This window comes from Macrotis lagotis, chromosome 1 (genome assembly GCF_037893015.1).
Source record: "Macrotis lagotis isolate mMagLag1 chromosome 1, bilby.v1.9.chrom.fasta, whole genome shotgun sequence".
In the NCBI taxonomy this organism is placed as follows: domain Eukaryota; kingdom Metazoa; phylum Chordata; class Mammalia; order Peramelemorphia; family Peramelidae; genus Macrotis; species Macrotis lagotis.
The window spans coordinates 234,340,285-234,366,955 of record NC_133658.1 but is presented as its reverse complement, the minus strand read 5'-3'; the positions used below and the strand labels follow the sequence as shown (position 1 = coordinate 234,366,955).

The 26,671-nt window shown below is 36.6% G+C and overlaps 1 protein-coding gene across 6 annotated transcripts in view; it reads left to right on the top strand.

Moving 5' to 3' along the window:
• Nucleotides 1-26,671, top strand: part of HPCAL1 (hippocalcin like 1) — a 187,840-nt gene that overhangs the window by 96,402 nt on the left and 64,767 nt on the right. For 4 of the 6 annotated variants that reach the window (XM_074209767.1, XM_074209769.1, XM_074209765.1 and 1 more), the window contains exon 2: nt 2,184-2,388. The exons of 1 other annotated variant lie outside the window; for it this stretch is intronic. The gene's annotated coding sequence lies outside the window, so the exon portion shown is untranslated. Of the gene's footprint in view, nt 1-2,183; nt 2,389-14,869; nt 15,075-26,671 lie in introns of all 6 variants that reach the window. One more of the 6 variants, XM_074209768.1, reaches the window with a different exon arrangement.

The window sequence follows — 26,671 nt, the reverse complement described above, 5'->3', positions numbered from 1 at the left end:
TCTTCAGATGATTGACACCTATGCATGGATCCATATCTCTCAGCTAAACTTTCAAGGAAGTCATAGAGTGTTAGAGTCGAAAAGGACATAGCTTTTGTCTAGTCTAACCATCTCATTTTATAGATGTGATTATACTCATAACCCAGGTCTGAACCCCAGGTCTTCTGATTATATATAGTTAGCACTCTTTTCACCTCACCATGACTTCCCTTCTACCCAATTAACATTCATTAAATCCTGTGAATACTTCCTTCACCACCCCAGGCCACACTAGTCTCTACATTCTCTGAACTCCTCCTGTACATCTTGTCAGTACCATTTCTGTGGTATTTGTACATGTAGGAACAACAAGCCCAATGTCTTTAATTGGTTCCCTTAGATGAATCAGTGCTGGAAGAAAAGGTAAGGACAGTTTCCAATAGGGTGGAATCCATTCCCTTCCTCTCTGTAGAATGACTATATAATGAGGTTGAACTAAAAATGAATTTATGCATTTGCAAAATCATGGTGGAATTATGTGGGTTATGTCTCTATGAATGAATGAACTTTGATCAGTGTTTAACTCTGCATTGTGCTCATTGTTAAGTGACAATTAGAGAAACAAGACAGTCCCTGCTTTCAAGGAGCTCACATTCTCATTAGGAGTGATAATACAGTTCAGGGTTTTGGTAAACAAAGATGTCATTGGAGTTAATGCTGTTATAGGGAGAATGACAAAGCTCAAGGGTGCTTAGGGCCCTTTGGAAGGTCATATGAGAGTTCCTAGGAATCCCAAGAGTTGACATTGAATAGCTGGAAGGTATAATGATGGGACAAATGATTTTATTCAGTGGCTCTTAGGGTGCAGTAGTAAAAAGATGCCCTCATCTTATTGGAATGTTTGTAGTTGATGACTCCCTGCTTATTCAAAGTCCAGCTAGGATGAATGACTGAATGGGAACAGAGCATAACTATTAGGAAGGAGGGAGTAAACTGGAAAGGTGGGGAGGATTGTACTAGAATAAGGGTTTTTGGGTTTCTACTTGAGTGACTGGAAATGGTAGGGGACAGTATCCAATCGGCAGAGGAAAGGAGGAAGTGCTTGCTATACTGCATTTGTGATGGTTCTCACTCTCCTTCATACTGATATTGATTTACATACTTATATTTAGATGTGTGTTTCCATATATTTACAAATGTTTTATGATTTTTTCTCTTTTTTAATTCTAAAAAATTTTTACATTTATAAAATGTTCTCCTTAAAATGCCCTGATAAGGTATAAGTATAGTGGTGATTGTGCCAACTTTACAGATGAGGCACCTAAGGTTAGTTAGATGATTAGGATTTATTAAGCATCTCCTATGAACCCAACACTCTTAAGTGCTGAGGATAAAAAGACAGGGAAAAGATGGTTCTTGTTTTTGAGGGGCTCACATGGTCACAAAGTTGAAAGGTGGAAGAGGTAGAACTGGACTGAGGTTCTGTGATTCCACTCACCACTCTCCCAAATTGCCTTTCTACCCTTTTTATTCTTTCTAGCCAATTTGTATAACCCCAGTACCTAGTCTTGCACTTAGCAGAAATTAAATGAACTTTTTTTTACTTGTAGATTTTAAAATTAGCTAATATTTCTAAGTTTTCCCACTTGTGATCCTACACAGGAAATTTTATAAAAATTCAAAAAGTAGTTCCTCCTTATCACCAGCATCTCCTAAATGACATTTTGGGAATTGGATTAAAAAAAATTATACTCATAAAAAAGGAAAGACTTAATTGATTTTTATCTTTCAAGTTTCTTGCCACAAGTGACTGAGTTTTTTGAGTCTGTGTCTCTGCTGGGAGCTATGTAATCTTGTGATTTTCCACAAATCCCATCATCAGTCAAAGGAGGCTAATGAATCAGCAGCGATGGAGAGAGCTGGCCTGAGTCTTGGTACCACTTGCAAACAGAGTTCCAAATTGTCAATATGCTATTCTGGAAGCATTGTGGCCCTGACATTATCCTGTATCCCAACCCTGCTGTTTATCCCACTCCAGAGCTCTTTTCAGAGCCAGAATGGCATTTAAAGACAAGTGAAGATGATGCCTTTCTTGGACTTGGGAACCCACATCCTTCCTGCTGATAAAGAAGTATGTAGTTAAATCTTTTAAAGGCCTAAAATGCATTTGACTTGATTTTCTATATCCTATTCTTGGCTTTTAGAAATTGTTCATGCTGAGCAACTACCTCATTCCATTGGGCTAAAGGAGTCATCATATAAATCTATTCTTCCTCATCACCACCTCTACCACCACCACCACCACCACCACCATCATCATCATCATCATCATCATCATCATCATCATCATCATCTTCGCTTACATCTATAGAACCAACTACAAAGTATTTTTTTCGACCATCCTGTGAGGTAGGTGATCCAAGTATTATTGACTCCATTTTAAAGATATGGAAACTGAGGCTCTTATAATATTTGTCCTTCATTTTCGAAGAAGACCATGACATCAGGGGGGTGATGCCATGACAAGCACATGAATTGGATTTGAGGAAGGGGATGCTATGCCAAGTCAGTAGAGAGGAAATGACTTCCACACAGTTAATAAACTAGGTAGGACTCATATTCATGTCTTATAATGACTGAAGTCAACACTTTTCACATAATACCTTAGTGTTACTGTGATTACAACAAAGATTACATTCCATATAGTCTTGCCCACTTGTCAGTTCAATTAGACAAATAACCAATAACCTCAAAAAGGGATGATATAGGAATAAAAGAAGGATCAACTAATGGGGTTCTATCTTTTCTAGAGAGCTTCTTCTCTCTGGACCCCATTTTCCTTATCCATAAGGGGAAGGGGTCAAACTAGATGAAGTCTAAAGTCTGTTATAGCCCCTGTATACTACAATTTTATGACCTGTCCCTTACTACCCTACTAAGACCATTTCCTGCCTGTTTTGCAACATACACTATTAATTCGACATACTCTTTAAAGAACCTTCTTCCCTCACTGCTCTTAGATTTAACCGATTCCCTCCCTCTCGTTTTCTGAATCACAAAATTTAGTATTTAATTATCCATCATCTTGTTCACTGATTGTTTAAAATATGTGAGTTTTTATTCCCTATTAGGATCACTTCCTGATAACATTTATCTGAAGGTTGAGAACTATACTTTCTGTCCTTTTTTTAGTTTTTGTAAGCCTTTAGCATAATACTAAACACATCATAGAGCATATAATAAACATTAGCTAACTTGGCTTGTTGACTCAACAAAGTGTTGGATTAATTGAAGACTCAGGTGGATCACTCAAAAGAAATGAATTTAGTATTCATTTTTATTGTTGCACTAATGTTTTCTTCAGAGTTAACTATAACTCAAACATCTTTATTGAGTAGGCCTTTTCCTGTTCCCTCTATAGTATTTCTCTTTATTATTTTATCCTGGGGATTCAATTATCATCTCTATACTGATGATTCTCAAACCTAATTATCCAGAGATAACCTCTCTGATAACTTCCACTTCCAAATCTCCAACTGTCTATTCAACTTCCCAAAATAGATAATTCATAGACATCTGAAACTCGTATTGTCCATAATGGAACTTGTCTTTCCTATCTTCCTATCTCCTCTAAATTTCACTGTTACTGTTGAAGGTAGTTTCCTAGGAGAGTCTCCATTCACAACCTGGATATCATCCTATACTCTTCTCTTTCTCACTCCCTACATCATTTACATTTCAAAGGTCTGTTGATTGCCTTTTGATAACATCTCTCATCTGCCCTTACCTCTCTGACTCTGCCCTCATCACCTCATGCCTGGACTATAATAGTCTTTTGGTTGCTTTGCCAGCCACAAGTTTCCCCCATTTCAATCCAACTTCCATTCAGTTGTCAAAGTGATCTAACTTCAGTGCAAATGTGACCATATCACTTCCCTTCTTTATTCCAGAGGTGCCTTGTCACTTCTAGGACCAAATATAATATCCTTTGCTTGGCATTCAAAACCCTTCATAACTTGCCCCCACTTTCTTCCCATTCTTCTTACACCTTATATTCCTCTCACACTCATACATATATTCTTCAGTCCAATAACACTGGTCTCCTTCCTTTTCCTTGACCAAGATCTCCTCCTGGGTAACTTCTCTGATTGTCTTCCTTTCATGGAATTCTCTTCCTCCTTATCACCACTTCTTGGCTTGTCTGCTTTCCTTCCCTTCCCATCTTAGCTAAAATGCCTGAGAAGTTAAATGAATTGTCCAGGATCAAATTTCCTTGTACATTCCAGAAGAAAGACTTGAATCCAGGTCTTCCGGACTCTCAGAACTTATGTTATTTTTAATTTGTTTGTTTTGGGGTTTTGTAAGACAATGAACTTTAGTGACTTGCCCAAGATCAATCCAGTTTTTGCCTCCATTTTAGCTAGTAAGTAGCAAACATCTAAGGCCAGATTTGAACTCAGGTTTCCTTGACTCCAGGGTTGATGCTGTATCTATTATGCCAACCAAGCTGCCCCCCCCACATGTTTATGTTGTAGGAAGAAAGACTTAGGCAAATTCAATTCAGATTGTAAAGGATCCTGTATGCCCAGATAAGAAGCTGGATTTTATTTATTTGGCAATAATTCTAGCATCTAAAATTTGCTATTGATCAAATAACTTTGAATTTTCATAGTCTGATTTTTATGGCAAAGTAATTATTGAGTAGGATTGTGAATTACCCATTTTTCTTGTCAACTATAGTCAGACAAGTTACCCTTGCTACCCTCTAAAAGGCCCTACTAATGTTAATTTTTAAAGTATAAAACCAAATCATTAAGTAACTTTGAGCTGCCCTCTGAATATCCTTGAAGTCTATCTACTTCAAATATGCTCCAAAACATTTTGGAAAAAACAACTTTCTATTTATATAACCCTATCTCAATGCTTAGGCATGTACCTAGCCTATTATCTTCCTTAAGATACTGGGTTAGGCCCCTGGGGCAGGAAGAAATCTAGTTATTCTACCTAGTTTCTTAATCAGGGTAGGAGTACTGTATTGTTGTAACAGTATCTGAGCTTCTCATCCTTGGATCAGTGACTTTGGAATGAAACTTCAAAGACCCCCTATATATTTTTTTTGCTTAATTTTTTCCTGCCCTTTCCACTGATCAGTGACCAACTTTCATTTTTCTACTCAGAAAAAAATAAAAAAACTTTAATTTTATTAGCACTTGCAGATTTATAAAAAGTTTCCACACCACTCTAAGAGTAAATAATGTAAATATTATCCTCACAATACAGAGAAGGTAATAAAAGCTCAAAGAATAACCATTTTTGCCTCCATTTTAGCTTCTGTTCCTCAATTCCTTCAACTCCCACTTTAAGAGAAAAAATTTTATTGGAACTTAGATTAAGAATAGAAATGAATCATACATTCCATCTTCATGCCTTTGCTTAGCTTGTCTGTCCCCCAGGTCTGGAATGTATTCTCTCCTCCCCTTGATTTCAGATCCCTAGCTCCATTCAAAGATCATTTATATGTTTTGAAGCCAATGTGAGGTAGTAGAAAGAGGTCTAATTAAGTTATTTTGCCTCAGTTCCCTCATCTGTAAAAAGGAGTTGGACTAAATGAACTTAGGCATTTTCTAGTTCAAGCATCCTATGATGAAGTCAGGAGCTCTGGATTTTAATCCTGGCCCTATTCCTAATTAGCTGCCAGTTAAGTTGTTATTTCCCATTTATATGTCCTGGTTTCTTAGCATTGAGACAATTGAACTGATGATCCCCAAGTTCCTTCCCACCACTAGCTTTCTATGGTTGTACTAAGAGCTATGCCTCTTCATGTAATTTAGTTTATCCTGATTCTTTTGGGGTATGGAGGGAAGATGTGAACAGTATGAGAATACTAAGGAAAGGGGAAATAGGCAAGCTCATAAAGGACTGGGAAACTGAACAAGAGTGGACTGCATTGATGATATTCTTGATAGAAGAGAATCCATGCAAATTCGAGAAGGAATGAAATAATGGATCTTACTGAATGTTAAATTTGCTTCCATTTGATGTTTTGTTAGCAGAGTCTTATAGCAGAGACAACTAGGTAGTATATGGGATAAGATTGCCAGACTTGGAATGAGGAAGCTAAATTCACATCTTGCCTCATTCACTTATCAGCTGTTATTACCCTGGGCAAATCACAATCTCTCTGGACCTCAGTTTTCACTTCTGTAAAAAGGGAATAATAATACCTTATAGAGTTGGCTTAAGAAGGAGCATAGGTAAAACACATTATAAACCTTTGAAAACTCACACTCCTAATGTAGTGTTTAATTTGAAATTTTAAGACCTATTTAGTTAGAGTGCAGGAAGACAACAAATGTCTATGCTCTTAGAGTTAGCTTTGGCCCAGAAAGAAAATACTTCCATGGCTCTAGAGTGCACTTCTAATGCCCCGGCCAGACATCATTCACCTGAACTAGGGGGAAGAAAGATGGCTGAGCCTTTCTGTGATTTTTCTCCATCCATCAGTCCTTCCTGCTCCATACTCCTGATTATTTTTTTGGGTTTTTTCCCCCTATACATTTTATATGTGCATGGGGTGCCTCAGGGAAACCAACAAAAATTGCATGCAGGGGCTAAAAGATAGATGAATTGAAAGGTAAAGGAAAAAGCCTTCAAATGTAAAGCCATTCTTCACCTTTTCTTAAATGACTGTGGCATAGATTCCAGGGCATAAACTATATTCATATCTTTGTACTGCTCATCTATGTAAGATTCCTAGGGGAATAAGTGAGGTGAAAATGACTGAATTGAAACTAAACATCCTAAGTCAAAAGAGACTTTTAAATGACACAGAATTTGTAGAAAAGCTAAGTCTTTGCCCTAACCGGAAGAACTCTGAGAAAGCCCAGCTAAAGAGAACCAAGTTTCCCTTGGACAGCCAATGACTTAAGGTAGGATAAGGACAATGTCTGCCCAGCAAAAATGTGCTTGAAAGATGAATGGGTTCGTCCCTGCAACCCAGCAACCAAATCATCCTTCCTGGTCCTGCCTAGGAGCTCTGGATACTGGTGAGGTACCAGAATGAGTGACCTGCTCAACCCAGCCACACACCTTCTTACTTTCTAGGAAGTATAGCTGGGCTTCTGTTCAAGCAGAGTCATAGAAAGAGCTATCTCAATTTAGCAACAGAACACCTTGCAGCAAATGTGGTGAGGACCCTCCAAAGAGAGAGGGGCACTGATCCTTCACTACCAGTTTATGCCTATTCTTTCCCATCGTGGACTCTATATTTATTTATGGGAGAAATGCTTTGTAACTACTCCTCTTGCTATTTTGTTAATGTTGTTCAATTGTTTCAGTCATGTCCAACTCTTCATGACAATATTTGGGATATTCTTGGTTCAGATACTAGAATAGTTTGCCATTTCCTTCTCCAGTTCATTTTACAGTGAGGAAACTGAAGCAAACAGGGTTAAATGACTTGCCCAGGGTCACACAGCTAGAAAGTGTCAGAGGCCAAATTTGAATTCAGGTCTTCCTGACTCCAGACCAGGTACTCTAACCCCATGTGCTATCTAGAAGCCCCTTGCTATGCTATTTGAGTAAATACCTTTGCTAACTTAGTTTACCTGCTGATTAAAAGGAAGCAATTAGGAATTCATGAGCTAACATTTAAAAGGAAAGCCTCCTAGAACCCAGAGAGTAGTGTCACCACTCCTATTACTGGTAGGAACTGAACATGTGAGCCATAAAGAGGTATCATATTTATCTCTGTGTTGTTTCATCTACCTTCAAGGAGTCTTCATTGTTTTGTTTTTGTCTCTATTTTGAGCTAGCCCAGTGTAAGGAATATTTCATATAATAGGCATTTCATAAGTTCTTGCTTCTTGATTAACTGATTTGTTGAAAACCATTCCCATGTAACCCACAAGTGATTGGTCAATACCATAGTCTTTGTTCCTTTTGGTAAAGTGCTTCGAGACTTTTTTGAATAAAGGCCTGACTTTTCTCAACTTTCTCAGCATATCTTCTGAAGATTTAATTCAACCAACATATGAGAACTCTGAAGAGTGCTAGTATTCTAAGCAGCTACTTTCTGCATTCTCTACTTTAGCCCACCCTACTCAAGTGTAAATTTGGAAGCAATCACACTGATAAAGTTATGAATTCCTTAACAGTGAAGTTTTTTTGGTCCAGAGTCTTATTAACAAGAAACTATTTAGTCAGAATACTTGGCGCCCTTGGCTTTCAAAATAAATTTTCTGGGCAGCCTAAATGACTATTTCAAGTTGGTTGTTGGTTCTGTGATTGCTAAGAAAAATATCCTTAAAAATAACCAGATGACTTACTTGAGCCATCAAGTTCAGCCTCTTTTGTTTTGTTTTCCAATTCTTAGAATAATCAAAGAAGGATGACCATTGTCTGTTGTCCTAGACCTGGCCTAAGTGCATTCATAAACCTAAATTACCAGGTAATGGATTGGGGGGGGGCACTGTGATTCATAGAGACCTGACTCATAGGGCATATGGTAGAGATTGCAATCTTCAAGAGTCAATGAAGTACTGACCATGCCCACAAAATCTTAGACCGTTTGAAATTTTGAAATAAGAAGAGCAAATTATCACAAATCTATTGGGGAAAGACATTTTTTGTTTGCTTTTTAAAATACATTTTTATTGATGACATTTCTTTATTCATAACACACATTTCTTGAGGTCCCTTCCCACTCTAAATTTCTCATCCTATGAATCAGTTTCCCTTCCCCTCTTTCAGAGAGCCGTGCTTCTTACTAAAAAATAAAAAAGAGGGGAACAAACCAAAACTAATCAACATATCAAAAAAGTTTCTTATATGCAGTCAATATACCATACCCATAGTTCCATATTTTAAAAAGGGGGGAGGGGGATTGCCTTTTCATGTCTCTTGTTCTGGGTTAAACTTGGTCATTATCAGTAAAGCAATCCATCAGCATTTCATAAGTGCCTTATATGAGCCAGGTCCTGTGCTCAATTATATTATTTTCTCTGTTTAGAGTTTCTAACACAATACTACAGTAATATTCTGTTACATTCACATACCACAATTTAGCCATTCCCTGATCAATAGACATCTTGATTCCTAGTTCTTTACTACCACAAAAAGTATAGCTATAAATGTTTCAAGGGCAGCTAGCTGGTGCAATGCATAGACTGCCAGACTTGTAGTCAGGAAGACTCAAGTCCAAATCCATCCTCAGCCACTTTACTAGCTGTGTGAACCTGGGCAAGTCACTTAAACCTGTTTGCCTCAGTTTCCTCATCTATAAAATGAGTCAAGAAGAAAATGGCAAAACATTCCAGTACCTTTGCCAAGGAAAAAAACTTCAAAATGAGTCAATAAGAGTCAGACTTGACTGAAAATGAATAAACAACAAATATTTGGGTGTATATGTAGCCTTTCTTTTTGTCATTGACCTCTTTTAGTAGGGTCATACAAGAATATAGACATGTTTATCATTCTTAAGAATAATCCCCACTTGCTTTCCAGATGATTAAAACAATTAACCTCTACCATCAATGCTTTAGTGTGCCTTTCAAGGAAAAATAATGTTTTCTCTATCTGCCCAAAATTTTTTTAGGAATAAACTGTACACTTCCCTTTATATGTGATATATATACTTGTGATACCAAAAATGATTTATCTCCAGTTTTGATTCAGTCTAAAAAACATTCATTAAGTGCCTTCTGGCATTGGGCCAGGTGTTTTGGGGTCTATAAGGATTAAAGGCCACTTTGACTCAAGGGAGCTACAATTGGGTTTGTGCTATAATGTGCCATTATAGTGGTAGGCCAGTATTGCACAAGGCACTATCTTGTAAGCCCCACTGGGCATGGGCAGTAGATAGACCTGAAATCTGATTTGTTGGAAGAGTATCTGCTATGCACAGGACAATGATGGGGGGAGCTGCTTACATGTGTGATAGTAATGGGGAATACTAAAGAAATAGAACTACTGAGTCCTTTCCTCAGAAAACTCTTTGAATATCAGATATCTGTTATAGAATACCAGGAAAGGTGGCAACTTTTTCTAATCTTTTCATTTTATAAAGAAGTTGAGACCCAGAGGAAGAAAATTACTTAGCCTAAGGTACAGGGTGAGTTAGTATCTGCCAGAATTCAGGTTTCTTTAACTTCTTAAACCAGTGTTTCTCAGACACTTGCCAGGCATGTTGACTGACTTTTCTTTCTCAGTGTCTGTTTAGTCATCTGTGAAATGGAAGTAATAGCTCCTACCTCACAGGGTTATTCTGAGAGTAAAAATGGGATAACCTATGCAAAACGCTTTTCAAACTTAAAAGTTTTATATAAATGCTATTATTATTACTACTACTACTACTACTATTACTACTACTACTACTACTACTACTACTACTACTACTACTACTACTAGATCACACCCTTAATCTATAATAATGATAATAATGACCAATATTTATATAAAGTTAATAATGTGTTATGTACTGTATTCTTTATAATTGTCTCATTTTGGATATAGGTATTGTCGTTATCCTCATTTTTCCCCCAAATTTTAGTTCTTATTCAGAATATGAAAGAAAGAAGGAAAAGGTTACTCCAAAGCTGTAGTCACTTTTTATCTTGAGGATCATCAGTGTCTGTGTTGTTTTATGAATCTTGTTAATATGTCTCCATTTCTACAGTCCTTTCTTTGAGAGGATTCCCCCTGTACCCTACTCATTTTCTCTCCACTAGCTTCAGGAGTTTTAATCTGGAGTTTGTGAACTTGTTTTTAAAACTATTTTGACAATAGTATTTCTATATTATTGATTTCCTCTGTGATCCTAGATATTTTCTTTAATATATTTAAAAATTTGCTGAGATTATGTTTCCCGAGACTACCAAGAGAGTTACCTACTCACACATAATCTCATACACAATCTCACATTTTAAGTACCCCTGCACTAGTGTTAGGAGTTTTTACTTTATGAAGGAACTTTCCATCTTGTTCCTGAAATTGATATTTAAAATAAAATGATGACTCTAGAGGTGAAATATCTAATCTAACCCATCTTCTTTCAGTTTTTTTTTTTTGACAGATGGGAAAACTGAGGTCTGGAGTGAGGAAGTAACTAACTAGGAAGTGGCTAGGACCCACTTCTAGGTCTCCTGACTCTTATGTTAGAACTCCTTCCCCCACTTAGAACATATCTATGTTGCTGGTAATGTTGCAGTTTCTTGTAGCTCAATGGATATTCTTTCATTGTCTACTATATATGACCGTCTGCTGGCCTTTAACATACAGGGATGATGAATGACACATCCCTTAACTTCACAGAACTTAACAGTCTTCTAGGGTAAATATTATTTGATTACATATACAGTGTGATGGGGGCAGAGGAGAGTCAGTAAAGTGCTAAGAAGAATTAGAAGAGGAAGGATCACTTTCAGATGGAGAAGTTAGAGAAAGGGGAAAAACACCTTTGATAGGCCTTGAAGGAGTTATAAGGAACCCCATCAGATAGGATCTGAGACTCTGAAGCATTACTTTGGAACCCCTCCAGTATAACCTCCTCATTTTATAGCTCTTTCTTTGAATCAATTGGGTGGTACAATGGATAGAGTGCTAGTCTTGGAGTAAAGTAGACCTGGATTCATATCCCATTAAAGATACTCCCTCCACTATGTGACTGAGCAAGTCACTCATCCTCAGACTGCCTCAGTTTCCTCATCTGTAAAATGGGAATAATAACAGCATTTTCCTTCTAGAGTTGTCACATTAAATGAGATAGTTTTAAAGGTCTTTGCAAATTTTAAAGTGTAGTATAAATGCAATGTAAATACTCATAAATACTTATTTCCTTGATCTTCCTTCAGAGATGAAATATCTGATTGTTAATCCTGATCCAGCCACTAGACCCAGGTGATTCTGGAGGAGAAAGTAAGGCTGTTGACTTAGCATACACCTCCCCCCTTACTCAAAACCAATTCATGTGCTTGTTATGGCATCACCTCCCTGATGTCATGATCTTCAAGAATGAAGGACAAATAAAGTGGCTCAAACCATAAATCACTTAGTTTTGGGCCCAGAGTTCCAAGACATTGTGCTTTGTGTTTATAACATAGAGGAGACAACACAGCTGTTTACACCAAAGTTGTTATTAGGATTACATGACATATTTGTAAAGCAAGCAGCATATCACCTTGTATAGAATAGACATAAATGCTTATCTCCTTCAAGATATGACCTTGGACAAGTCACTTTCTTTCTCTAAGCCTAAGTTTCTTCATCTCTACATTAAAGTATCTAGACTAGATGATCTCTAAGGTCCTTTTCGTCTTTCTTTGTCTCAGTTTATCTCTCCTATGATTCTGTGGGATTCTGGAAAGAAATATCTAGACCTTAGGAGTATTTGAAAGTATTTTAGAATTACTTGAAATTTAATTGGTGTGAATATTCTATCTACTTGTGCAGATCACTATCCCATCTATATCTTATGTCTTTGTGGTCTGATAAGGTAGCAAAATTCTTCACCTAACTGCAAATCTGTTAATGAAGCTTTTCTGGAATTATCCAGGTGGTCCTTGAATAGAAGACACAGTTCATCACTAAATACATGCTGGAAATCTTTACAATATGGTAGAAACTTTCCAGAGCTTGTACTCCAATGGTTTTAACTTTCAAAAACTCAACATCCCCTTCATGGCTTGATGAGTTTTCAGAGTAGGAATTTAGTGGAAGTCTATAACTATTGCCATAGGAAAACAGAAAAATATAAGTATCCAGATGACTAAGATAAGTTTTAAGGTATAATACTTGAAAACTAGAAGTACCTTTTATTTGCATTTGTATATGATTTTTATAAAACAATTTATATATATATATATATATATATATATATATATATATACATATATATTGCCCTATTAGAATGTCATTTCTTTGAGGGCAGGAATTATTTCATTTTTTCTTCATGTTGCCACCCCTGAGCATAATATCTAGTACATAGTAGATGCTTAGTAAGTATGATTGATTGAGTTGACTAAGTGGATGAAAGTTTCTAGGAGGTGACATATTTCAACTTAGTATAAGGAAGAACTTTCTGAAGCTAAATTACTTGTTAGATAATAAACTTCCCATCTTGGAAGTACTGAAGCAACTTGTGAGTGATCATCTATTAATGATTCTGAGAGAGGATTCCTGCATTAGCTTCACAAGTGGATTAGAACCTTAGTCCTTTTCTAAGGGCATCCAGATGGCTAAGTGGATAGTGCTGGGTGTGAAATCAGGAAGACTTATCTTCCTGAGGCAATTGGGGTTAAATGACTTGTCCAACCAAGGTCACACAGCTAGTATCAACTGTTTGAGGCCAGACTTAAACTCAGGTCCTCCTGACTCCAGGATTAGTATTCTATTCACTGTGCCATCTAGCTGCCCCTGGGAAGTCATTTAACTCTGTTTACCCCAGTTTCTTCATCTGAAAGAAAGCAAACCACTCCAATATTTTGCCTAGGGAAAAAACTCCAAATGGGGTCACAAAGACATAATTATTCTATCATAGAACCCATGGAGAGATATTGTCAAGCATTTTCCTGAAACAATCAAACAAAAATAATAGATCCATTCTAACTATAATTTTCTATCAAGGAGCATTGGGTGGAAGATTGAGTATAAAACTTAAAGTCAGGAAGATCTGAGTGTTTGATTCTGGGCATGTCACTTCAGCTCTCTGATGCTAAGTTTCCTCAATTATAAAATCTGTGAAATGAGGGGGCTAGATTTAATTCATAAATTTATTCGATTTAAGCTCAAAGAACATTTATAAGCCATCCCAGTCCCTTCATATTATAGGTGACAAAACTGAATGTTCATAGTCAGTTCCATACTTGAAACTAGAACCCAAGTCTGCTAGTTCCAAATCTTTCCGCTCCTCACATGAAAGCCATATTATTTTTTCTATATATCATATTTATTATGAAGTCTCAAAATTCTGTAAATTACTTTGCCTGAAGCATTGTAAAGATAAATGTAGGTTTGAGGTTCTTTTTTGATGTTTGAGGTTGCTTTAAAGGTCATGTTTGAGTGATTTATTTGCATGAGTAGATAACATTTTTGTTGTCTTTGGTTTGGGGAAACAAAAGATTATGTTGCCACTAGCTCTTTGTTTTTCCTCTCTATATTTAAAAAAAATGTGTATGTCAGTTCAGGGTTGGATATCTCCTGTTTAGAATCATGATTTTTTGGCCTTCAAGGAATCTTAAACAATCTAGGTTTTCTAGACCAAACCTTCATTTTACATCTGAGGAAATTGATGCCAGAGAGTGATGGAGCAGGTCTGTAGCCCAGGTTGTCCTAATTTTGAGTCAGGTGTGTTATTTAAACAACAAATGCTTCCTGTGTAAGTGCTATGGGCAGTGTTGCTTTTGGTCAGGAGTAGCCTAGTAGAGCTCATTAATAAGACTGGATTTCATTTCAGACACTAAAACACTGAACCCATTTCCTAAACTCATGCATCAGTTTTTCTCTCTGTAAAATGTCCCTGTTATCTCCATTATTAGAAAAGTACTTTGGGTCCTTTGGGGAATAGGTTTATGCAATCCATTATTGAAGAGAGTAATCACTACAGAACATACACTGATAATTTTCTCCTCTTAGCCAGGAACAGTGAATTAGGGAAACATTCCAGATTTGGCATGGTTCAGTTTCAGGAAAATGCTTTACAATGTTTATCCATGGGTTCTATGATAAAATAGCTGGGTTAAGCCATTAAACATCTGAATGCTGAGAATATTCTGATTAATCTAATGATGTCAATTTGATGAGAACTCTCTAATGGAATGCCATAGGGTAGGTTTCATATTTGACCCAATTCTATTCAGTGGTTTTTACCATGCTTTTGTTCTTATTATTTTTCCAGGATAATATAAGGTATACTTGTTGAATTTATGGATGACTTGAAGCTGGGAGAGAGAGGCATTGGATGAAAGAATTAGAATCTCCTAGAAAACTGGAAAATAATACTGAAACTAAGGATGAAATAGTTATATAAGCTCATAAATCAAATAAATTCTTTATTACTCCAAATTCAGGATTCTTTCTATATCAACCCTACTGTACTTAGGGTAAGTAAAAGTTCAACAATATATATAAGTATATAGATATGAAATTGTTCCAGCTCTTGCCTATCATTCACTTTAATTCTTCAGTGAATCTATCTCAGTAGTTTGGTCCTCCCTCCATTGATTCAGAGCTGAATTGATCCACTGAATCCAAATTGAAATTAATCCATCCCTGTGGACTTCAGGTCTACTTAGAAAAACACAAATTAGCATTATCCATGTTTTGTTATATTTGTATTTGTTTTGTCAAATGTTTCCCAATTATTTTAAAGCAATGGAGTTAGGTGCCTTGCCCAAGATCATGCAGCGAGGCAATTATTATATGTCTGAGGTTGGATTTGAACTCAGGTCCTCCTGATTCCAGGGCCAGTGCTCTATCTACTGTACCATCTAGCTGCCCCACCCCCATTATATTTTAATTTGCGTAGTTTTGCTATTGTATGAGGCCAGGTGTTTAACTTCTCTGATGTTGATAACACTTGATTTTGTGCAGTTATTGCCCATTTATTTTTTATAAATTCTCCCTTAGAAAATCTATCTGATGCCTTCCTCTGGTTCTTTCATGGGGAATACATTAAGTACTTGGAGTGTCTATCTGTTAAACCATATTCTTAAAACAAGCCCAACCCATCTACTTCCATTTCTAGACTTGCATGTCTCCGATGATGCTTTTTATACCACTCTTCACTAATCTTTATTTGTATTATGATAGAGCTTCCTTATGATACACTATGCTTTCTCTCCACTTCCCTTTGGTTCACCTGCCACTTTGAGCATTCAGACATTGTGCTATTCCATGATTTGAAGCCATATAGTTTTACTGGATAAATACTTATGTTAAAAAAAAAAGAAAAGAATGTATGATGGCAGCAAGCAGCTTGGCGTATTCAAAGCACTATGCAATTTCTCAAGTGTATCTGTTCCTATTTAGTTCCTGGTCCCATATACAATGTCTGTGTGGGTGCTAATTGACTATTTCAATGCATTGACCATCTACATATATTTCATAATCTAAGCAATAGGCATTTTTTGTCCTCTTTCTTCCATTGTGGATAACTAAGCTTATACCTTTTGAAAGAGCATGGAACTCAATAAAGAGGCCCAGTAGTGTTCTGGTACTCAGTGTCATCCACAAATGGGAGTATCTGACAACCCTTCCTCTATTTGGTCTTAGCATCAAATATCCTTCTTGGCATTGATGAATATTTTGGTGAGCACATCTCCCAATTTTATGCTTTTCTGGATATTGACAATTAAAGTATTGTTTCACAAAGTCATCTTTATGGTCATATCTGTCATTGAATCTCATGACTTTAGCATATGTATGAGAAATATCTTGTTGGACTGGAGTATTTAAGACTTCACATTCATTCATTTATCACTTTCTTTATATCAGGATTTTTAGGAACTAGAGATCTAAAATAGGAATAGGACAATTTCTTTTCAGAAGGAATTTAGTATCTGGATAAAAGGAGGCATTTTCACAGATAAGAAAACACAGAGTATGTGCAGTGGAGTTTAAAATCAGAATTCCTTAAAAAGAAATTATCAATGAGCAATGAATAGCAGCATCTTGTATCTTCTACAGTTGCAAGTCAATCATGTGATCACGAAGTTGTGATCTGATATAAAAATCATTTGTGAAAGCCTGGATTTTCTTTTCTATTTTTTACCAAGGACATCCTAAATGTTTCTATAGACCAGTCTCATAAAGCCATGGCACAGTAAACTGGAACAAGTTTCTAGAAGGTGTCCAAAGAGAATTAGGTTTGAATTCCCCTCTAATGTGTGTTCAAGGGTAAGTTCACTTTAGTTGTCATGAAAGCCTCGGGTTCTCCATTTATAAAGTGGGAAAAATGATACTTGTAGTTCTTTCCTTACAAAGCTATTGTGAGGATCAAGTAAGACAATGCACTTAAAATGTTTTACAGAACTTAAAGCGACTTACAAATGTCAGCTATGTTATTATTATTATTATAGAGATGAGAAAGTAGATTTAAAGATCAGTAGTTGTCAATGCCCTCTCATCAAGATGTAATGATTCAATACTTTCATCTGTGATCTTTGTCAAATAGCAATTATCATTGTATTATATAATATATAATATGTTATGTCATATAGTAGTATACAATGGATTACAACACTAATGATTTTTTTTATTATTATGGTGATAAGTATAATGAAGGGGTCAGTGAATAGAAAGTCCACCTTGGGGTCAAGAGGATCTAGGTTCAAGTGTCACCTCTGAGTCATGTTGATTATATGATACTGGGTAAAGCCATTTAAACTTTAGCAGGCAGGTCTTCCCCAACCCCTTCAGCTCCCCCAAGCATCTATCTAACTGGAAATTGTACAACAGTTGCTACCAGCATTGGTAGCATCAGTTTCTTCTCTAGAAATTCTCTACAAAAAAGAAATAAATCTAAAATAATGATGAGGATGAGGATGGGTGTGTGTTTGTGTGTGTGTTTGTGTGGTACTGACCTTAGATTAAGAAGGACGGGGAGTTTGAATCCAGCCTCCAACACTTAACTAGCTGTATGACTTTGACAAGTCACTTAACCCTGACTGCCTTGCATCCAGGGCCATCTCTAGTTATCCTGATTCATATCTGGCTACTGAACCCAGATGACTCTGGAGGATAAAGTGAGGTCAGTGACATTGCACAGCACCCCCCCCCCAAATCCAATTCATGTACTTATCATGGCATCACCTCCCTCATGTCATAGTACTCTTCGAGAATGAAGGATAAATGTCAAACGTCATCAGCCATTTATAGGACAGAAGAGGAGAAAAGAAGAGGGATAAAAGAAAATTACATGATAACTTTATTATATATTTAAAAGAAATAGGAAGTTGCACATAATTGATTTGTACTTTCATCTGCAGTCATTTTCTAGTCTAACCATGTTATAAAAATCCTTGTTTTATTTCTTAAGTTCAAAATAAAATAAATAAAATTTAAAATAATAATAACAACAACATTTTTATGGTACTTTGAGATTTACTAAATACTTCCTTTTCTCAAAGCAGCCCTTCTACCTTGAAGATTTTATTTGCCATGTAGACAGATAATATTTAATTGCCATGAGCAAACCTTAAGAATTTTAATTTGAAAAAAATGTCTAGAGCACTGAGATTTAAAGACTGAGTTCTATAGCCATTAGGTAAAATGTTCATTTGTAACTTTTAGTTTGCAGTGTTATAAAGAAATGAAAACTAGTTCTCAAAAAATATCTCAGTAAGCACCTCTTAGAACCTGTTTCTCCCTGGTGCTCTGAATGTATAAGGACAGTGACTAATTTAGTTGCTTACAAAACTGCGTCTGTGTTCCATGGCTTAGCCCTTGAGTGAGTTCAGCCAGCTGGGGTGCTCCTGATGGTGCCCTGTGAGAACTTGTAGAAATTATCTTAATTGTATTTATATAAGATGATGAAAGTCTGGGGGAGGGGGGTTGTTTATTTTAAATTGCCTCCCTTAAGTCCGCCAAAGCTTCACTGTGATTCAGAGGTGACCCTAGGTTCTCCAGTGCAAGTTCCAGCAGGTCCCACTGAACTGGAAAGTCTTCAAAATGGTGCCCAGTGTCATACTATGTGCCAGTTATCCAAATTAACCTAGCTAAGTGCTGAGGGGTTCATTACTAGCAGCTTGTTCAATCAATTTATCAGTCCATCAAGGTCTGTCTATAAAACTCATGGAGGAATTGCAATCTACACTATTGGAAGGAATACCAAAACTGGCGAATCATGAATAATATCTTTAATTGCCTGATTTCCCCCCCCCCACTTCTTTTGAACTGAGCCAATCTGACTATAAATGTGCTCTAAACACCAGTAGAATCGTGCATGATCTGTTTAGGCTAAATTAGTAGAGTTAAAAGAGTCTTGAATTTGGATTCAGAGGACAAGGATTCAAACCTCAACCCTGCTATAAGTTCTGTGTGATGTTTAGAAAACATTTTACTTCTTGGTTTTTGATTTCCTTAATAAAAGTTTTGCTAAGTATTGTATTGAAGGCTCCCATCAGGGCAATGTAACAGAAAATCCACTGGTGATCTTGGGGTGTTATACACCTTTTTCAAAACAAAGGAATTTGTCTTGATGATGTCTAAGTTATATTAGTTATGGGATTTAAAAGTTTTCATTGAATATTTTTACCTTTCCTTTTTACAAGTCCTCAGTTTGTTCCTGTTATTAAGAATAATGTCCAAATGCTTGTGCCTAGTTGGTGCTGTTGACTGGTTTCCACAACAAATGAATCACAAGGTATTTTACCTCTTCCTGTTTTCCAATAGTGTCCAAACTGAAACTCAGAGAACTTTTCCGGAATGCTTGGAACTCATTTTCCTAGGACTTCTTCCTGTTTAACTGTACTGTATGGAATACTTCTTTAGAAATAAGAAAAATTCTTTCAAGTGTTTTATAAGCTTTCCCCTGAGCAACCTAAAGGATGTTTTCTTCCTATACTGGAAAATGCCAATAAAAGGAATGTTAGTAACCCAGTCCTTTAGGCCCTAAACATAATAAGCAAATTAAATTTTTTATGTTCCTGAATGTGGCTGTTTAAAGAGATAATGTCAAGGACCCAAGTTCAGGTTCCCCAGCTTTCCCTGCATTTGTGATAGGAATTCTCACTTTGAAAGAGAGCTTTCATATTTGGTTTTGGTACTTTGGATAGCAAATCAACATATTAACCTGCCCTGGGCTTCCAAAGATAACAAAGCACATTATTATATCCAGGATACTAACCCAAGACTACACTCCTCAGCTTCCAACTGAAAATGAAAACAACTGCAGTAACATCAACAAAAATAATCAGGAAAACCTGGGTACATCGATCATATCTCTGACACTGATTCTATGAAAGAGACCAAGTCATTTAATCACTCTAGGCCTCAGTTTTGGCCTTTATTAAAAAGTCCATTACTTGAATCTAAGGGCTATTGTGGAATCCAGATGAGATGATGAGTATAAAGTGTTTGCAAGTCTTTAAGTACTGTGTAAATATTAGCTACTGTATTATTGCTACTATCTCACAGTCTTTCCCCCCCTAAATTGGAAATGAGTTTAATAGAATGGAGCAGTGACTGAAGCATTGGTCTGGGAGTTGTGTGACCCTGGACAAGAAAGTCATTTAGCCTCTGTTTCTCCCAGTTTCCTCATGTGTAAAATGGGGATAATAACAACTACCTTCTAATGTTATTTTGAAGAAAAAAATAGCATAAAAATTATAAAATGTTTAGCAGAGTGTTTGGCATTTAGTAAATAATATATAAATGTTAAATATTATTAGTATGGAATACTATCTGATTTAAAGGTTGACTCTGAAAACTGTTCAATAAGGCCTCATATCTTATTCTCTGTGACCCCATTTGTGGTCTTCTTGGCAAAGATACTGGAGTGGTTTGCCCTTTCCTTCTCCAGCTCATTTTATAGATGAGGAAACTGAGGCAAATAGGATGGTGATTTGTCCAGGGTCACACAACTAGTATCCAGAGTAGATATTATAGCTCATCTGATCTAACCCTCCATTTATAGATGAGGAAGCTGAGACTTAGGGCAATTTATCCGAGGTCAAAGCAGATAATAAACAGCAGAGCTGTGATTCAAGCCCAGATTTTCAGACGTTGAATACAGTTCTTTCCTCAATAATTGTTTTGTAGTCCCTCCTGCTCTTTCTTTCCCTCCCTCCCCTTTGACCTTGAAGCTGTCTTTGCAGCTTCTCTGTTTGGCTCTCAGAAGATGAAAAAATGGTGAGATTTAGAAAGAAGAAGGAGAGAGAGAGAGAGAGAGAGAGAGAGAGAGAGAGAGAGAGAGGTTGTATTAAATGCTAGGAGGAATCCTAATATAAGCAAAAAACAAGATAGTTCCTGACCTCAAAAAAAAAAAGTGGGAGGGACCTAGATATCAATGCCAAGACATAGTTCAAAAGGAGTTTAGAGTGTTGTAGACTGAATTAGGTGAAACTAGCATGGGTACTCCCTCAATTGGAGGTTCCCACATGAACTCATCATCAGAGCATAAGGTTGTTGTCCTTTGTGCTCAAATAGAAGGACCCTTATGTTGGTTTCACGATACAGCATTTGGAGTATAGATATCATTAAATTTGCTCATCTCACATTTCATTTGAGCTATTGTAATTCTGCTTCCCTTAAGAGTGCAGTGCCTTCTCTGATTCAGGCATGCTATGCTGTGTGGTCCTGTGCCAGTATTTTCCATGACTTCTTATTGATTCCAGAGTTCTTCAGAGAGATCTTGAGAGTCTCCTGATATCACTTCTGACCTCTTTGAATACTTACCTTATGTGAATTCTTTATAAAATAGTTTTACACAAATGTACACTTGACATTCGAATGATGTGACCAGTCCATCAGAGTTGTGCTCTCTTCAGTAGAGACTGAATGCTTGACAGTTCATCTAGAGAAAGGACCTCTGTGTCTAATACCTTATCTTGCCAGGTGATCTTCAGAATTTTCTTAAGGCAATTCAAATGAAAGCAAGCCAGTTTCCTGGCATGGCACTGGTATACTATTCAGGTTTCACAGATATATAACAATGAAGTCAGTACCTTCAATTTGGTAGGCAGCCTAATCCCTCTTCTCTTCCACATTTTCCTTCTGAGTGCCCCAAACATTGAGCTAGCTCTGGCCTTGCACTGGGTCAACTTCATCATCTATGTGTACATTCCCGGGAAGTATACTGCCAAGGTAAATAAACTTAGCCACAGCATTCAACATTTCTCCATTTGCTGTAACTGATGGTTCCACATATGGGTGGTAAAGTGCTGGCTGGTAGAAAACCTGTTTTCTTGGTGTTTGTCAGGGCAAAATTAGCACAAGTGGCAGATAATTGATCCATACTTTGTTGCATTTCAGCCTCAGAGGCTGAATTGAATGCACAATCATCTAGGAACAAAAAGTTACACACCAATTCTCCCTGTACTTCAGTCTTGGCTTAAAGACTAGTAGCCTTTTCAGGTGAAATAATTTCCTTCAGTGCTGTAGCTGACCTTGATGCCATTTTTGTCTTTATTGAAGGCATTTAACAGACACCATTGAAAACAGCATGCTAAGATTGTACATCTCGGAATCTTCTTAAGGCAATTCAAATGGAAGCAAGTCGGTTTCCTGGCATGGCACTGGTGTACTATTTAGGTTTCACAGTCACTCTATCCATCCATATCTTCTCAAAAACAACTTGTGCATTTTAAAGAACTGCTCCTGGCTCAGTGACATTACCTTGTTTAGGTCATGCCTATTAGAGATAGTTGGGATATGTTAGAGGCACAGTCTGAGCCTGGTTCTTCCTGGCTCCAAGGGCTGACTTTCTCTACTCTACTGTGTGACCTTTATTTGAATACTTTCAAAGACTTATGGAGGGGAAGAAATGATTTCAAGGTCATGTTGGTGGTGTCAGATCCAGGATCCAAATTTATGTCTTCATTAGGTACAATTTCTCTGTGAAAATACTTTCCCTGGGATAGCTACCTAAGTTTTTAGGGGGAATGAGTTTAGCTGATTCTATTGTTAGACACAAAACTTGAAAGGAAGCTTGAACAGATTAATTAAGAGATTATTGTCATATGGTACAACACCAAAATTCCATATCTTGTTCTCAGTTGAGTGACAGTTAATCAAATTCAGAGAGCCTCAGATAATGGTCTTTAGGGCATTTATACTGGGGTTCCTGAAGCAGTAACCCAGATTTCTCCTCATTTGTGAGGAATGATTAATGTAATCCCTTTTTTAAGTGACTGATTCCTTCTACAGATATTGGAGATTAAGCCCCTTAGATTTTGTAAACCATGCATTAAGGTTGCCTTTGCCCAAGAACCTCGTTTTCACCTTTGAACCCCTTCTGGGAGTAGCCCTTTTCACCTCTTCTTGACAGACTATCTTCCAAGTGCAAGCTCACGGGTTTTCCCTGTAATGTGAGTCCTCAACTTGAAAGGAAAAAGATATCTTTCATGTCTGACAGAGATGCTTTCCCTGGGAGTTCTGAGAATGACAAAAATCTTCAGATATTCCTAGCATTCTGAGCCTAGAAATAAGGATAGTTAGCCCTTTTTAACTGACTGAAGGTTTACAAAGCATTTGATTCAATTTAATTCAATTCAGTAAACATTTGAGTGTCTATTAAATACTGGACACCAGGTTAACCACTGGGGAATACAAAATAAGAAAAAGACAGTCCCTATCATCACTCAGGGGTTACAAGATAATACACAAAAGAAAATTGGAAAAGGCAGGTAATACCACTAGGGGGTATTTGGGGTGGGGGTGTTCGGGGGTACTATGGAGTTGAAATCAAATAGAACTACACATGGAAATTGAGTGGAGTGAGTCGGAAGCTCAATTTCTGTCCCTTATATAGGAAAATGTGGGAAGGGGTTAAGTTTTCTATGCTCCAGTCAAAAGGGAAAGGAGGCTGAGGAAGGTGTTGAGTATCCAAGGCTAAGTTAGCAGCATGGTGATGTGATCTAAAGATATCAGCTTATTCTGAGAAGGGGCATCTTGTTTCCTAGAGATGGAGCTAAGAAGAAGTGCAGATGGACTATCTATGTATGTGTATATATTACTTTGCCATTTCTACTCTCTATCCAACATGCACATACATTTTACAGTTGAGGAAACTAAGTCTTAGAAAGGTTAGGTGCCTTGTTCAGGGTTACGTAACTATTAAGTTTTTGAGGCTAGATTTGAACTGAGATCTTTCTTTTGTCAGGGCCAGCTTTCTGTCTACTGCACAAAAGAAGCAGAAAGTCTGATATAATGAAAAGAGCATTGGGTATGGGAAGCATGAGATTACTGAACATAGGATCATTTATTTTAGAACTGAGAGGAAGCTAACAGATCATTGAATCCAATGTTATTGTTTTTTTAACAATATGAGAAAATCAAGACCCAGAGATTAAGCAATTTACACAGGGTCTGTCTGGGCCAGAATTACAATTCAGGTCTTCCTGACTTCAAATTCAATACCCCATCCATTACACCACACTGCCTTTAGGGAGATGGAGTTCTGGGTTGCCCCCCCCACTACCTCTGTGTCCTTGGGTGAGCCATTTGATTTGTCTGAAGCTTCATTTCATAACTTAAAAATTCATGGAAAAAATAAAAAAATAAAAAAATTCATGGGATTGGACTAGGTGAAATTTTGAAAGACTCCTCCAATTCTGAAAACTAATAACCTATGATCACTTAAGAGGGATACTACATAAGTGTGTCTTTACTTAGGTACAGTTTAGACCAGTTGTCTTTGAGTCCCCAAGATATTGTGACACTTTGAATTACAGATACTTTAATTATAAGATCCTAATAAGCTAAAACTCTGACAACAAAGATCAGTTTAGCCAAGAAATAGATCTTATCTCCAAGTGGTAAAGTATTTGTGATGTCTTTGAGATGATGGTTTATGCTATAACCTAGAATGTAACTCAGTATACCAAATAAAACAAGTTTCTTAATATGCCAAGAAGTGAGCTGAAGATTAAACAGACCACGGAATGGATTGGGGCAGAGTTTCTCAGAAAATGAGATTCTGGAAACTATTCAGTGACTGATAACTTTTCTAAGTTCTAATCATTCTTCCCTTGAGTGTTTCTTAGATCTTTCCCTTGTTCTTGAGTCTCACAGCCACTCCCTTGGTCCAGATCCTTATTACCTCATACCTCTATTACTTCTCTTTACTCTCCATTTCAATCCATTCTTTATATATCCATCATATTAATTTTCTTAAAAATATGGCTGTTATCATGAAATCAAAGATTTAAAGCAGAAGTAATGCCATCTAGGCCAACTCCATTTTACAGATGATGAATTTGAGATGCAAAAGTTTTCAATGGGGGGGTGGATTTGAACTCAGGTCATTTGACTCCAAATCCAGTGCTCTTTTCACTGTTTTTCACTGTTTCTTCATTATCACTCTCCATTCAAGAATCTGATAGCTCCTTCTTGCAAGTGTAAATCTGTCTAGTATTAAATATTCCACTGTGCCTATTTTATCTTATTTCCTTCTACTCATCACCATGAAACATCAAACCCTATTAGGTCATTCTCTTTACCATCACCTATAGATGCTATGTCAGTTTTGTCCTCTCTGATTATATTGTTAGTTCAGCTTGAAATGTTTTCCTCCCTCCTTTTTGCCTTCTCTCTTTAAGGCTTAATTTAAGTGTTTCCTTCTCCAAGATACCTCAAATTCCTTGAGACCCTACAGAACTCCATTACTTTTTGAATTCAAGTAACACTTACCATCTGTTTCATAGCTTTTAATCTATGTACTTCTTTATATTGTTCTTTTTTTTTTTTTTTTTTTGCTTCTTAAGGATGAGCATGGTCTTAAGTTTCTTCTGCATAAGACTGGACATAAGAGTTAGTAAATACTGACTGAATGGAGGGCAAGCCAGTAATCAATAGATGTTTACTTATTCATCACTAGAGTCTCTGTTTGCTCTCCAAATACCATATTTTTCTTGGCATTGCTCTTTAATACTTAAAAAAAATACTTTCCTCTAAATATGCTAAATGTTGGTACTTTTCATTTTAAAATTAGTCACGATAAGAATTATATAATGAAATATATAGTATGCAGGAAGGAACTATTGGGAAAATTGGATTCCTAGGATTCTAGGTTCACATACCAAATTTGCATAATATAACAAATATCCTCATGCTGAACTTTACTAAACAAGTTCATTTGACATCCGGAAGCAAGGACTGCACATCTTGAAATATGAATTATGTTCATTTCTATATATCACATTTGAAGAATCAGCTAATCAATAAGCATCTACTATATGTCAAATTCCTTATGCTTAGGATGAAAAGACAAAATTGAAATAGTTCTGGGTCTCAAGAGGTTTATATTGTATTGGGGAAATTTTTAATGACCTAAAGCACATTCAATGGTGAGCCACTAGGATGAGGAACATGATAGCCATCTTTGGGTATTTGAAGGACTATCATATATAAGGACTAGATATTGTGATGTCTTGACTTGACTCCATAGGACAGGAATAGGAGTAATAGATAGAAACTGCAAAGAAGAGTATGACTTGATATATGGAGAAACTTCCCAATAATTAGAACTGTGCAAAGGTGCAAAAGCTGTCTAATTCCTTAAAGTAATTGGGTATAGCTATAGTAAAATATAGAATAGATATCATAATTTAACTATTCTATTAAATAAAATGCCCCAGTAGTCTTCATACTATCTTATCTTCTAAGAGCTTGATGAAAATTAAAATAATAATAATAAGTAATAACAATGGGCCCCAGGGGAATTACCATTAGGGAGGAATGCAAAATCAGTCAAAAGATAGATTTTTGACTTGAGGGTCTCTTGTTGTATTTGTTGGGTGTGACTGATGGGGCTGACTCACAAAAGAGCTATTAACAGTCCTCAGCTGAGAAATGATCTAGTGTCTACAAAGAAGCAGCAGATGGCAGTAGCAACTCAACAGACAAACCACAGTTGAGTGTAGAAGTCTTCTTAAAAATAGAAAGGTTGAGAAAATGTTTTTTAAAAGATAAAAATAAAACATCTTTGGTACATTCCTAGAATATTTAAAGTGTATAAAAATGCAAATCCTAGATTTTC